This window comes from Anthonomus grandis, chromosome 9 (genome assembly GCF_022605725.1).
Source record: "Anthonomus grandis grandis chromosome 9, icAntGran1.3, whole genome shotgun sequence".
Taxonomy (NCBI): domain Eukaryota; kingdom Metazoa; phylum Arthropoda; class Insecta; order Coleoptera; family Curculionidae; genus Anthonomus; species Anthonomus grandis.
In genome coordinates this window covers 12143458-12158295 of record NC_065554.1, presented here as the reverse complement: position 1 = coordinate 12158295, position 14838 = coordinate 12143458, and the positions used below count along the sequence as shown (strand labels likewise).

At 32.0% G+C, this 14838-nt stretch overlaps 1 protein-coding gene across 2 annotated transcripts in view; it reads right to left on the bottom strand.

The window, feature by feature from the left end:
• Positions 1 to 14473, bottom strand: part of LOC126740302 (cyclic nucleotide-gated cation channel alpha-3) — a 438418-nt gene extending 423945 nt beyond the window's left edge. For both annotated transcript variants that reach the window (XM_050446263.1, XM_050446264.1), the window contains exon 1: positions 14201 to 14473. The gene's annotated coding sequence lies outside the window, so the exon portion shown is untranslated. The remainder of the gene's footprint in view (positions 1 to 14200) is intronic.
• Positions 14474 to 14838: the final 365 nt, after the last annotated feature.

The window sequence follows — 14838 nt, the reverse complement described above, 5'->3', positions numbered from 1 at the left end:
AAAAAATAACGTTTCAAAGTAACCTGAATTTAATAATCCTGATTTCTTGTAACTATTGATTTGACTAATCATAAGTCAGTTGGTTAAATAACTTTTTACGGTCATATAAATAGACCTCTCAATTAAAGTAAAATGGGAAATTGACAAAGATATAAAATATGACCTACACGAGAGGAAAGATGCAGGCATAGCGCACTGTTATTTTCTGAAGCACAAAAAAAATGAAACAATGCAGCATTTTGGAAACTTCTTACCGTGATTCCACTAATGCGAATGTTTAATTACTGGCCATCACAACACCAACCTCACTCCTGGCCCTTCTTAAGAACCTGACATAATCAATATGTGACTCAATTTTTTACTTGGCGTCAGTACAAAGGCCCAAAAAAGTGCACTCTTCCAAATAGTCTATTTGAGTATCACCTTTAGATATATTTTGAATTTGGCATTAAAAATGTAATAATACTTGCTTTTAAAATAGCGAAAGTTATTTCGAATTTGAATCACACCAAAGTTCTACTTTATGCAGGTCTTTATTTATAATTTGTCTCTGGATGTCTGGATCTTGGTAATTCCACCAGATAGTAGTATTATCAGCGAATACTCGCGCGAGTCAAGTTAATGACGTATAGTAAAAATAAAAGAGAACTCAGAACTGACTCGATATAGCAAAGCGTACAGTATTAAATAAGATAATTTTTACGGAATACTCTGGCACAAAAGGGCAAATCCTATGGTACTTGAGTAACACGAGTAGTGCCAGTGATACGAAGGTGTCTGTGGATATTCTTCTTAAAGTTCTGCATATTGTAATGCTCGGGAAAGACGTGCTTTGGGAGTTGGTTCTACAGACTCGCACTTCTCCATAAAAAAAGTCCCGGTATAGCGATATTCTAGGCATCTGTAGATAAATTCAATATACACAAACTGCATCTGCCTGTCGAATAGATCTTGCGTGTATAGCTCTAGTTAAAATGATATGGGCCAATTTGAAAGAGCATTTATCGTTATGCTATCGATAAAATAGTCAGGTCGATCACCTTCCTTCTATACGCCACACTGTCGAAGCTTCTAGGTATCTCTGGATCTCCTATAAGACCCTGTTCTAGATGAAATGAAATAGTTTCAAAGTGCGTGTGCAGAGCTCCATATGTGAGAGCAATACTCTAGAGATGGACGAATCTGAGCGGTATAAGCTGTTGCGGTGTATACAGCCTTTCCGTTTTAAAGAGAGTCCCAAGTTTTAAGAAGCTGTTTTAGCTGTTTCCGTGTCCTGCTTCAAAACAAGCAAAAGACAGTGGCAAAGTAAATTCGAACATAATTATACTTAGGGCGACAGAAGCAACCTTCTTTGTAAATTACCTGTGTTAAACTTGATTGATTAAATTACACTTACCCCAGTCTGAAATGATATTCAGGTGGGCATTAATAGTTGTTACCTGGCGACGCGTAGAGCACTGGATGTCTGCTGAAGTAATCTGATCTGATTGGGAGACTTGAAGGAAGACACCAATTTACTCTCATCTGTAAATTAGATTAGAGGTCTTTGAGAATGTCATTGATATATAATAGGAGGAGAGTAACTGAGGGACACCACCATTAATTTGAAATATCTCTGAGATGTATCCATTAACGACGACCTGAATGAATCTGTTCTCGAGGAAACTTTAAAGCCAAGCAACAAGAGCAAATCATATTGCAAATTATAAGAATACAGACTAATTAAGAGGTTTTCATGCCAGACCTTATCGAATGCTTTTGAAATATCCAGAGTTACTGCACGGGATTCACCATATGTCTCGATAGCCTTGGTCCAAATATTCGTGACATAGAGCAACAGATCACTAGTAGACCTGTAATTTCGAAAACCGCACTCACGGTTGCTAATGATGTTGCAGATATTTCAAAATTTGCTGGTTTATAAGTTTCTCCAGTACCTTGGCAATTGCCGGAACTAAAGCAATCGGACGGTAATTGTTGGGCACCGTCTTTTTTTTCTTATCCAGGTATTTGTTAAATCCACGCAAGTTTCCAGTCTCCACGTTAAAGACCTCTTCTGCGTGAAAGAGAAAACAGTCTGCACAACGGGGGTGTTAGGACGATCACTTTGTTAATACTATGGGCAAAGTCAGTGGTTTTTTTCCCGGTGGGTCTGCGGTACAGTTTGATGCGAAGATTTGATCTAGCATGTCCTCTTTTTCCTTTTCGGTCATTGCAATGGAATCATCTTGCCTAGTCAAGATGGGGGAATTCTTGACCTACAGAAGCCTTGACCAATTGCTTTGGCTATAGGTCGGAACTGGCTATAGTTTTGATCCATTAGAAGCCTTTGAGAAGTTCGTTCTTCACTCTCTCATTAAATTTTTTGCAGGTATCGATCTGCTGGCACGCATGTCTCAAAGTAACAAAGTTGACACGATTTGCAGGGGTTCATTCTTGGCGCAATTTGCGATAAGCAGCATTTCTGTTATTGATAACCACTGCAAAAGATTTTTATAAAGAAAAAAGTTTTTTTTTTCATACATTAACAACTTTCTCAGTAAAATACTATAAACTATAAAATCAAAGGTGTTTGAAAAATCGTGAAAAACCACAGAAGCACAATGACCAAAAAATATTTCGAAGGTATAATATTTCAAGCTATTATGCATTTTGAAGAAATGCAACATTCTGCATTTCATAAGTTTCTTCACTATTTTGGAAAAAAATAGCAAGAGAGAAATTGGCTTGTAAGCTGAAATTGACTTGTACCTTTGTAGAGTAGAATCTCTAAACATCTTAATCCTTTTTCAGTAGGGTAAAGTTGTAGTTGTAAAGTGTTCGGTAGGGTAGTAAGGCTTTTTTATTTCTCACAGACATATCACAGTTTTAGGCTCCGCTAAATCCATAAATCTAAAAGCTTTGTGGAATAGCAATAATATGAATTAATTTTATTTTTACATTTAATATTCTCTTTATTACTTAAAGTAGATTAAAAGGGTTATTAAGAACTAAAAATTTTGAAATAATTGACAACTTTCCTGATTTATATCTGCCTATAAGATTATTAATTTTATAGGAGCATTTTAAAAATTTTTTTTAGATATTTTAATGGTCTTGCGGTATATGAGACATATCTATTAGCAAATAGTTTGAAATTCACATTAAAAACTGCTTATACTTTATTTATATATTTTATTTTTGTGTTTCAAAAAACTAACCCTACAAAAACGTTTACTTATTTTGAAAAATCCAGTAGAACACATAAAATCAACACCCAAAAATTATTTTTTGACAGATACTCATTACAAATTTAACATTTTATATTATTCAACTCAGCACTTTAGTTCAAAATTTATAATTTTATTGTACTTACTTTATATGCCAAAAAATTAGATTAGGATATCATTGTTTCTAGAATATGATTTTCTATCAAAATTTCTAAAAATATATTATATTTAAAATTAAGATGATTTTTTGGTGACAGAAAACAAGTAAATACATCAAAGAACAAAAAGTTATAGAATGTTTCCTTTATCCAGAGCCACTCGGTGCGTGTAAGATTCTAACAATATTCTCATATCTTAATTTACAGATGTATTTGCAAATCACAAACTTTCTAATGTCGAAAATTCAAATATATCAAGAATAAAAATTTCTAGGGGTTGACATCATTATTGTGTTTCTTATTCTTTGTAAATTTCAAATGTAGTAATAATCTAATAAATAATGTTTAAGGCTCTGAAAAAGAAAAAACAATTCGCTCATACTCATTTAGTTTCATAGCTCTCTTTTAATATTGAAATTTGTCATTCTGTTTAGTTATAGGGAATCTTTTTATGCCTTATGCATAAATAGGCAGCCTTTTTTATTGGTGAAAATAATATTCCTTGCCTGAGAATTTAAAAAAAAGCCTAAAATTTGGCTAAATATAAAAAAGAAATTATTTCTATTTCCTTATTAAAAGCAAATCTTTAAATTTCTGAAATCAGCAAACGTTGCCTTTTAAGGCAACCGAAAACTAATTACATAGCAGCAATTTACCTTGGGGGAATAAGAAAAACGTTTTCGCGTTTTAGTCGAATTGATTTTGAGATGGAGAATTTCTTTGAAAATTGAAAATATCCATTTGAAAACATGCACTTAAAGTATCGGAAAATTAAAATTTTAGTTAAAAGGAATATCATATGTTTCTGAAATGTCGAGTTTTATTTTTAAAGCAAACCCAACTTAATTCTACTTTGTTTGACCTTTTTGCTTCATATTTGACGTTCTAGTTCGTTAAATCCGCCCTTGGCAAAGCAAGCGGAATGGAAAAAATAAAAAGGTCTTCTAGTTTGGACAAGAAATTAAAACTAAATAGACAAGAAAAATTTAACTAGAGTATTGTACTTTATGCGTTTTCTCTTTTTCTTATGGAATTATGAAAGACTAAAATAATATTAGGGTTTATGATTTTTCGTGAAAATGTGACATTCGCGTGGTTTTATGATGGCTTAAAGCAATTTATATAGGGGTTTTAAGACCATTATAAATATTATATTATAGTATCTCAAAGCTTTATGGGCTTATACTCATGACTGCTATTAAACCGTTTTATTACAAGAGTTTCTTATTTGTATTAAGAATAACCATAAAATTTTTTTAACCATAGTTTTTAAATGGAATATGATATAAGTTTGCGTATAAAAGACCTGCATAAAGAAATATTCAATTAAATTGGAGTATCTTGTAGAAAATCTGTGCTCTAAAATGATAAAGTTTTTATCCAATCATATTAGCCAGAAGTCTATCTAAGCTAACTTTAAATTCTAAAATAAATATGGTATTCTAAATTGGGGTGCAAATTGTGTATTTGGTATTGTAAAATGGTATAGTACAGTAAATCCGTCGAAAAAAAGGCCATTTTGACGAAAAGTACCTACACACTTTTTTTGCGGAAATCGTTAAAAGAGCATGTAAAAAGCTTAACTTGAATTTTGTAAATAGATGACGCCAAAGTACCCAAAAAAGCGTTTTTTTCGCTTTTTGAGATAGAAAAAAATTATTCTTTTTGTTATTGTTGTTATTATTTATAGTTTTGGTTAATTAAGGACTAAGACTGAAGATTTTTCATGTTACCAAACTTTGTATTAATAGTATTTTTTCCAAATAAACGATTACTACATTAAGACTCTCTAACTTGTTAATTAAAATTGAATGGTTAACTCGATCAAATGTTCGGAGAAATCTGTATAAAAAGCGTGAATATGGCAACCTTGTTTCAATAATTTCAGCAGGAAATCAGTAAAGGAAAGTAAGTTAAGTTCAGTTGAACGTTGTTGAAGAAATCCAAACTTTTGGTCGATAAAACAGCCCTTTAGACCGGTTTACAGAAAATCACAGATTAGGCTTTTGAACACTTTGCAGATACGACTTAAAATGCTTATAGGTCTATAATTGGTTACTTGCGACCTGCCCACTAACTTAAAAAAAGGTGTAATAAAACCTGTTTTTCAAAATTTTGGAATAACTCCACTATTAAGAAAAATTATAAAAAGTGGCCAAGCAAGTATAAAGGCATAATGTTTGGGAAGAGTAGAGAGTTGAGGTATTTTTCAGTGTCACATTATTAAGGGTAAGAAAATCAAAAAATCCAAATCTCCACTGTATATTAAAAACTTTAATTTGCTCGGTGCGTTTTGGCTATTGCCATTGTCAAGAGCAGTTTTGTCAATGTGTCACTTTCATTACATTACATGAGGCAATAATAGGACTAATATCTAATTAAAACAATTAGTGATACCATCACACATAAACAATAATAATATTAAATGGTACTATATACAGTTGAAATTACTTAAAACTCAAAACAACATCGATCGAAAGGAAATCCCTATAAAATCCATCACATTTTAAACCGCCATTATTTTAAAGTAGAGAGATGTATGGTATTGACCCTTTCATAACAAAGAAACTTTTGCCAGTGCAACCCCAGCTTCTCTATCCTGTACTGTTTTTTACGTTTCTTTCTAATTTGATTAGTAGTACAAATCACAAAACGGTTTTTCCAATAAAAAACACTTTATTTTCACTCTCAATACGTGTTTCACTAACGATATTAACAGTTTTCATTCAACAGTTAACATTCCGGTAACATGTAAATTTCCGTGTATGTATGGACCTCTGATTTTCTAATTCCCGCACTATTAGTGGTTCGACAGACCTCTGTAGCATTTCAGCATACATGTTATTTAAATTTTCTGGTATAAATATTAGGCCGATAATACCATCTCCCAATATACCACCCAGGCCGCACCTAATATCCCTGGAATATGACACCTATATCTCATTTGACGAAATATATTGCAATATGCCTGGAATATCTCACGAATATGCCATATATCGTATATGCAGAAGCAATATTTCTGGTATATATTTAACAAATATGCAGGGAATATCCAATTTTTATATCTGTTGGATATTCCAGCGGGATATCCAACACAAGAGTTTTAAATTTAAAAAAAAAAAATCTATTTTTTAATAAATTATATATGTATTTAATTTTCAAAATTTCGTTTGGGAAGTATGTTTGTATTTCATTTTTGCAGTTAATATACCACTTTAAAAAGAATTATTATTTGGTTATGTTATATATCCTTAGTTGTTTTCTTTTGCTCTAATATTGTCGTTTATTTAGCTAAAGCATCAGATCTCACAGAAAAATATAAGTGACGATAATCAGTGACTGACTTCATTATCATACTCTGATTTACTATGTAAGGATTTATTCTAATTCACTGTTTTTACTATTTATTTATAAACTGAATATTCTGATTCAATGAATTACCAATATTGATATTTTTTTTTCTTTTTTAGAAATAGAGATACTTTTGAAAGCCAGCTCTAAGAAAAATAAAACATATAGAATAGCCAAAAAATGTAACTGAACATTCTTAATTTTTAGTTTCTTTACTCTTAAATATTTATTGCTTTTTAATATTTATTGTTTTTACCTGTGTAATGTAAAGCTAATTAAGCAACTAATTAATAACCAGTTTAAATGTCTAAAAAATATTAGTTTTAATAATTTATAAGTTTAATCCACAAGAGTTTGTTTTTAAATTGTTTTTTAATTTTTGTTTTAGTTTTTTCCTATAAAATGTATAGTCTTGAAGATCAATGTTTATTTAAAGTGGTATTTATAAAATATTTGTTATATTATTCTCTTCAATCTAATGATACTTTAAAACCTTTTGAGATAAAATAATAAAACATGCCATGATATTTGTTATACAGTAGTTTGTATCTCAATTTCTTTATGTACAAATGTTCTCAATTTACAGTAAGTAACATTTAATTCTTATTTTTGCTCGACATGGTTTTTTTTATTGCAAAAGAATCTTGACCTAAATTTATCTTTAAGAAAAGAATAAGAAGTTGAGTCTTCATAAATTAAAAAAAAAATAAAAAGGAAGCATGTATTTGACAATTGTTCTTTTTTTATCATTTTCAATTTCTTACAATTTTACTTTTAATTCAGAAAATATTTGAGTTGAAAAAATGCAGTCTGGAATAAGTTTTAAAGAGATTGGTGGAACTAGAGAACCACCGTATCTTTATTATAGATCCTCCTTTGGCAATTCAATTAACGGTCATTGAGTAGTAAATGGGTCAATTTTTCTTATGTAAATGAATACTATTCAAAAAGACCCTTAATTTAAATTATGAGAAAAGGGTAGTGCAATTTGAATATTGGAGTAGGAGTTGCTTAAGGATGCTCATATCTTAACAAAAATATGGTGGTTTTAGTTTTTCCAACCTCTATGGCAAATATTCCAAACAGCAGTTTTGCAACTTTTATATTTTACGAAATATTCACATTGACACTTTTTAAATTGACATCCTGTATACATAGTTAGATATACCTTGAAAAAAATATTGCGGGCATATGAATTAAATAACCCCAATATATGCAACAGATATGCCTAGTATATAGAAAATAAATAGATATGCCTATCATATGCCAATGGAGATATAAGATATGCCTGGCATATATGAATACGCCAATTAGATATTCTGGGTATATGCATGCAATGTGTTTGTGGTGTCTGGGCAGCCCAAGACATTAATTTTCTGGGGGTACTGGGTATGCCCTTCACTAAATACGTGCGGGTTCTCATCATTCCAGTAACGATCTTTTGGATATTCATGTCGTAAATCAGATGTCTTTAAGACTTTTTAAAGTTTTCTTTGTGCCATCTGGAAGAGTTCCATCTATTTTTTTGTTTAATAATTATTTAGATATATAGACTAAATTTTTCAAACAGCATGTATTATGGATGAGAGAAAGTTAGCTTCATCAGTCGGATGACTTCATGCGGAAGGCTTTAGACTTGCTCTTTAATACTATATCTCTTTGCATTGATATATTATTCGTCCAGTAGACAATTTTATTTAATGGTCCTATGACGGTCTACTTTTATGACATTTGTAATATCCTATGGACACCCATTAGATTGTCAGAAGAAATTAACGAATTTTCTTTGGACCTTTCTAATGAGAGAAAACATTTTTTTCCTTAGATATACAAGTTATATTTTCCGAACTCCTTGTATTATGGATGAGACAAAATGTTGACTTATCCATTGGACGACTTCATTAATAAGGCCTTTAGACATACCATTTTATACAGTGCATCCATAAAAAAACGGATAAATTCAATAAAGATGAAATGGACAGTATCTGAAAAAAAAGCCCAAGCCCGTCGATATTAATATTTGGTTTAGGGTTTTTCTACGTGGAAATTAAATATACAGGATGACTCATAAAAGAGATATGACGTCATCAATATGTTTTTTAAATGGAAACCACCATTTTTTAATGCAGAATCAGAAAGAACGCATTTTTTTACACAAATATACCGGGTGCTGCGTCGCCGAGCGGAACATAGGAAAACCCATGTAAATTTTAAGGGGGTCAATTATTGACTTCCCTGTACATTTTATAGAAAAAATGTAAGATAACTTTTTGAAGAGACCAATCTGGCAAACCCTTGTGCAAAGTTTCAAAAAATTTGAATTAGCGAATCTTGAATTATTCAATCGACGAAAAAATAGTTTTAAGTGGCATTATGCGGGAAACAGTTTTAGAGCAGTATCTGAAATGTTTTCAGTTTATTTCCCCATCAAGCCCATTCGGTCCATTTCAACTATTAAACGTATTGTCAATAAGTTCGAGTCCAAAGGTACCGTAATAAATAATTGTAAATGTTCAACTCAGGATATCGAAAATAGAGCCGAAGAAAGAGTGAACAGAGATCTTAATATTCTACTAAGTGTGGAGGAAAACAAGATGGTTAGTACGAGGGTTCTTGGGCAAGAGGTAAATAAACATCATACAACGGTATTGCGCACTTTAAAAAAACACAAATATTATTCGTATAAATTCGTAAAACATCAAGAGCTGCAGGAAGGAGATGAAGAGCGAAGAATGGCATTTTGTTTAAAAATGATGGAAAGAGCAAATATAGATACGAATTTTTTAAGAAATATTTGTTTTACCGATGAATGTACATTTACCCTCAACAATGAACCAAATGTTCCGAATTGCCGGTATTGGAGCCAAGAAAATGAACATCGCTTTGTTCATACTCGGACACAATATCCCCAAAAAACAAATGTATTCGTGGTAATTATCGGATACCATATCATTGGACCCTTTCTTATGGACTATAACCTAACAGCTGAAACCTATTTGGACTTATTTCAAAATCAAATTGTACCCGCCTTGGAAGAAGTTGTTTAGGAAGATCAAATGATCTGGTACCAAATGGATAGTTGCCCGGCCCATAATGCCCGTATGGTTAGGGAGTGCTTGGAAAATGCTTTTAACGGCAAGATTATTGGTCCACGGTACCGGATACTTTGGCCAGCCAGGTCACCTGATCTTTCACCGAGTGACGTCTTTTTGTGGGTTCATTTAAAAAGTGTCATTTATAAAAGTGTAAAATTTGAGAATCCAAACCAGTTACAAAACGCTATTTCGTTAGAATGTAATAAAATTTCCCAATACCAATTTAGTAACGTTAGAAATGAATTTTATGATCGGTTAGGATATTGATTAGCTGTTAATGGGGGATTGTATGAACATTTGATTAATTGATGTTTTTATGTAATTCTCTATAATTTTTAAAAAAGTTATTGTATTTTATTTAATTTTATTTTATTTTTCCACAGTTACTAAAATATTAAGAGTTCTGTTTTCTCTTTTTTCGGATCTATTTTCATTCTTCTGAGTTAAACATTTACAATTATTTATTGCAATGTCTTTGGACTCGAATTTACTAATAGGTTTAAAGGTTGAAATGGACCAGATAGGCTTGATGGGAAAATAAATTGAAAATATTTCAGATACTGCTTTTGGTTTATTTAAATTCTAAGTATGATAAAATTATTTTTTTAATAATCGATAATAATAATTGTTATTGGTTTAACTTCATCGTTATATTAAATAAGTTTAGATAAAAAAGTAATGTTAACGTGTCTTACTTTGAATGTATGGTTGTGAGATTGATAAAACGAAAAAAAAAACAATTCTTGTATTCGGCTGTACGTCAGATTTGACAAAGCCTTATAACAAATTGTTTGCTGGTGGCTGGTGTCTGGTTTTACCTGAACCGAAAATTTGGTAATTTTGCAATTACATTTAATTAAATAATTCAAGATTCGCTTATTAAAATTTTTTGAAACTTTGCACGAGGGTTTGCCAGATTGGTCTCTTCAAAAAGTTATCTTACATTTTTTCTGTAAAATGTACAGGGAAGCCAATAATTGACCCTCTTAAAATTTACATGGGATTTCCGATGTTCCGCTCGGCGACGCACCACCAGGTATATGCATTTGCATTGACAAATTATTCGTCCAGTGAACGATTGTATTCAATAGTCCTATGGCGTCCTACTTTTGTGACATTTATATCATCCTATGGACATCCATCCATTGGATTTTCAGAAGAAATTGCCGGATGTCTGTTGGACCTTTATACTTCCAAAAAGAGGAAACCTGAATATCCATAGGACTCATTTGTGCTGTATGAGAAAAAGGCTGTTAGTTGTAACTATAAGTGGAGTGTTACACTGTCATTATTAACAGTGAACATTTACCAAATTGCATTTTTCTCTAAAAGTTGACAAATGAAGAACATTTTTATTATTAAAAAGAGCAAAACTATTCTTTTAAAAAATCAAAAGTTAGATTGCGCATAGGGACCTTAAGCTTTTCCTCTTAATATTAAAATTTTTAATCTGTATATGAGGTAACACATGAGAGAAATGATAACACATGATTCAAATTAAACTTAGTATTAATTTTGGTCATGGTTTTTTGTAGTTCATAAAAATAACCGCAATAAGTTACTCTAGAGGTAAACTAAGTTGGTCAATAAACTACACACTATACCAAATAAGAAATATAAAATAATAAAGAACATTTTTGTGTTTAAATAATTCTTATTAACCTACCGGGAGCTCAACTGAAAACACACTCGCAACACTAGCACACCAAAACAAAAAAAAAGAACTAATTCGTAAAGAAAACGAACCTGTACAGAACCGTGAAAAAAACGCGTCGAGTACGACAAGCCAACACTTTCCGCACCCACGAGAATAATAGAGAAAAAATAGAGCTGCGGCTCAGAGCGCTGCAGAGGGTGATGACAGATCTGTTCACACGCGTTTCTGCCCGGCAAATTATTTTTATTATTGATTGTAATGATAAGATTAGAATTGGTAGCATATCTTTAGTAATGTAACCTACGAAGATTGTAGCTTCGATTATCGTAACTTCTCCAAACTAGACTTATCAATCTAAGCTTAACATAATGCTTTGCAGTTGCACCATAGATGTTAAGGGGTTTCTTCCTTCTAGTGATATAACCTATAGAGAATGTTTGTCAAGATTTATGTTGTTGCCAATTACTATTGCTAAGCTTACAGTATACTGTGAGACGACCTACTAATATCCTTACAACTTTATTGTTGTGAAGCAGAAGGTCTGCGGTAAATTCTGGCTTGTAGATTTTTACAAATCATTTAGGCTGCCTCTATCTTAGTGTCTAGAACCACCAGCTGTGGGATTGTTTTTTATCTCAATTTTTAACTGTGCTTTAAAATGTCCTACAATTTTACAGAATTGCTCCGGGTTAATAATTTTCCGCTTGAACTTGCTCCGCTTCTTCGCTGGTGGCCCTTCGGAATATGGTATCTAAATTTCTGTAGTTCATGTAACATTTCTTCCCGGAGAAATTGAACCATATATAAATATGAGTTTTACTACCATTTTATTCATATCACTTCACTTAGGTTCACAATCCATATTTTAAAGGGTTGGAAACATAATGTAATTTCCTTCTTATTTTTTTGTAGATAAAGATTTAAAGACCCTTATGCAATAATATAATATTAACCATATAATTCATTTATATTATGGTGTTTGGTGACGGCAACGAAAGTTATTATACTCCAATTTACCAAAGTTTTTTACATCAGTGGCAGTTCTAAAGAAAATAAGGAATTATTCAGTGAATTCAATAAATTTTAATAGAGCAGTAAGTATGAGTTGAAATATAGATGATAAGATATTTTTTAGGTAAAAATTTGTATGCCTTTTGTGCAAGAATTGCAAAATTAATGAGTATCAATGGATAAACTTTAAATTAAAGTTGTTTAGGGCAAAACAGTTATAAAGAGGTTTTATGGGAGTTACAAATTTGCATATTAGGAAGTGAAAATGATTATAACTAGCCCCTTTTCTACACTTTAGTTGTCGGATTCTTAGTGGCCCTGAAAACTTGTTTCAAACTGAAAAGCAAAGTTGTGATTTTTATGGATCCTTTTATTAAATGTCATGTAGTTCGTTTTATAGATAATTTTAAAATACTTTTGAGCTTTTGTAGTTATGTAGTAAAGTTTAAAATTAAAATTTGAGTTAAAGAAACTTTAATCCATTTTATAAGTAGTATTTTGTTATTTGTTTTATATTAATATTCTTTTAATTATAATGAGTACGAGTTAATATAAAGTACGTATTGAAATTTTAGATAATAAGTGTTATCATTCCTATTTTCTAGTTATAGATCAATCCAGAAAAACATGTTTATCTTTTTTTTGTACAAACAGTAAGAATTGCAGTATTCAAATATATACCTTTTTTGGCATCTCAGTAATGTATTTTATTGCAAAAAAAATCTTTCGGATATTTATGTCGTACATAAGAGGTTTTCAAAACTTTTTAGAGTCTTCTTTGTGCTATCTGGGAGAGATTCCATTAATTTTTTCTTTAACTATTATATAGATATATAGACTTAATTTTTCGAACAGCCTGTATTAAGGATGAGACAAAGTTAGCCTCATCCATTGGATGACAGTTTTATTCAATGATCCTATGGGGTCTACTTTTATGACATTTGTATTATCCTATGGACACCCATTGAATTTTCAAAAGAAATTAACGAATGTTCTTTGGACCTTTTTATTTCCAACAAGAGAAAACCTTGGATATACAAATTACATTTTCTGAACACCTTGTATTTTGGATGAGACAAAATTTAGACATAGGTACTATATTATATATGCATTTACATTGACAATTATTCGTCCAATGAACGATTTTATTCAATGGTCCTATGGCGCCCTACTTTTCTGACATTTGTCATTCATTGGTCCGTCATATGGACATCCATTGAATTTTAAGAAGAAATTACCAGATGTCTGTTGGACCTTTATATTTCAAAAAAGAGATGACCTTTGAATATCCATAGGACGCATTTGTGCTGTCTGAGAAAAAGGCTGTTAGTTGTAACTATAACTGGAGTGTTAGACTGTCATTATTTACATTTACAAAATTACATTTTTCTCTAGAAGTTGACAAATAAAGAACATTTTTATTGTTTAAAAGAGCAAAGCTATTCTCTTAAAAAGTCCAAAGTTAGATTGCACATAGGGACATTAAGCATTTCCTATTAATATTTAAATTTTTAATCTGTATATAAGATAACATATGAGAGAAATAATTCAAATTAAACTAATTATTTATTTTGTTCATGGTTTTTTGTGGTTCATAAAAAAAACCACAAAAAATTACTCTAGAGATAAACTTCTAAGTCGACTTCTACACACTGTAGCAAACAACAATATAAAATAATAAATAAAATTGTTATGTTTAAATATTTCTTCTCAACCTACCGGTCTCAAATGTTCCCCTCTCCCCGAAACCGTAACCAACCGGGCGCTCAACCGAAAACACACTCGAAACACTAGCACACCAAAATAAAAAAAGAACTAATTCGTAAAGAAAACGAACCTGTACAGAACCGTGAAAAAACCGCGTCGAGTACGACAAGCCAGCACTTTCCGCACCCCCGAGAAAATAGAGCTGCGGCTCAGAGCGCTGCAGAAGGTGATGACAGACAGACAGGACGAATCGAAGCTCTGCTCTATGACACGCGTTGCTGCCCGGCAAACGGCCGTCGTGACACTGCGGCTAGCTGGCGCAGGAAAATTCACGTCGAGAACGTGGAGAGATGGAGGCAGAGCCTGGATATTGCGAGAGGGACCAGATGGAGAGACCGGAGGACGCGGAGAGGAGGAGGAGGGTGGCACGGATCCAGGCAGGCAGCTGATCCCGCGCGCCGCGCTGCGGAAGGAGATTCGGCAGCTCTCTGGCACGGTATTTGGAAGATGAGATTATGGTGCCGATGGTAAGTTTGATAAGCCAATATTGGTAGGTCAGTTAATAAAAATAGGATATCAGCACAAATGTGTCCTAAAGAAATCCAAAGTGAATCCTCTTGTTGGAAATATAAAGATCCAACGGACATCCG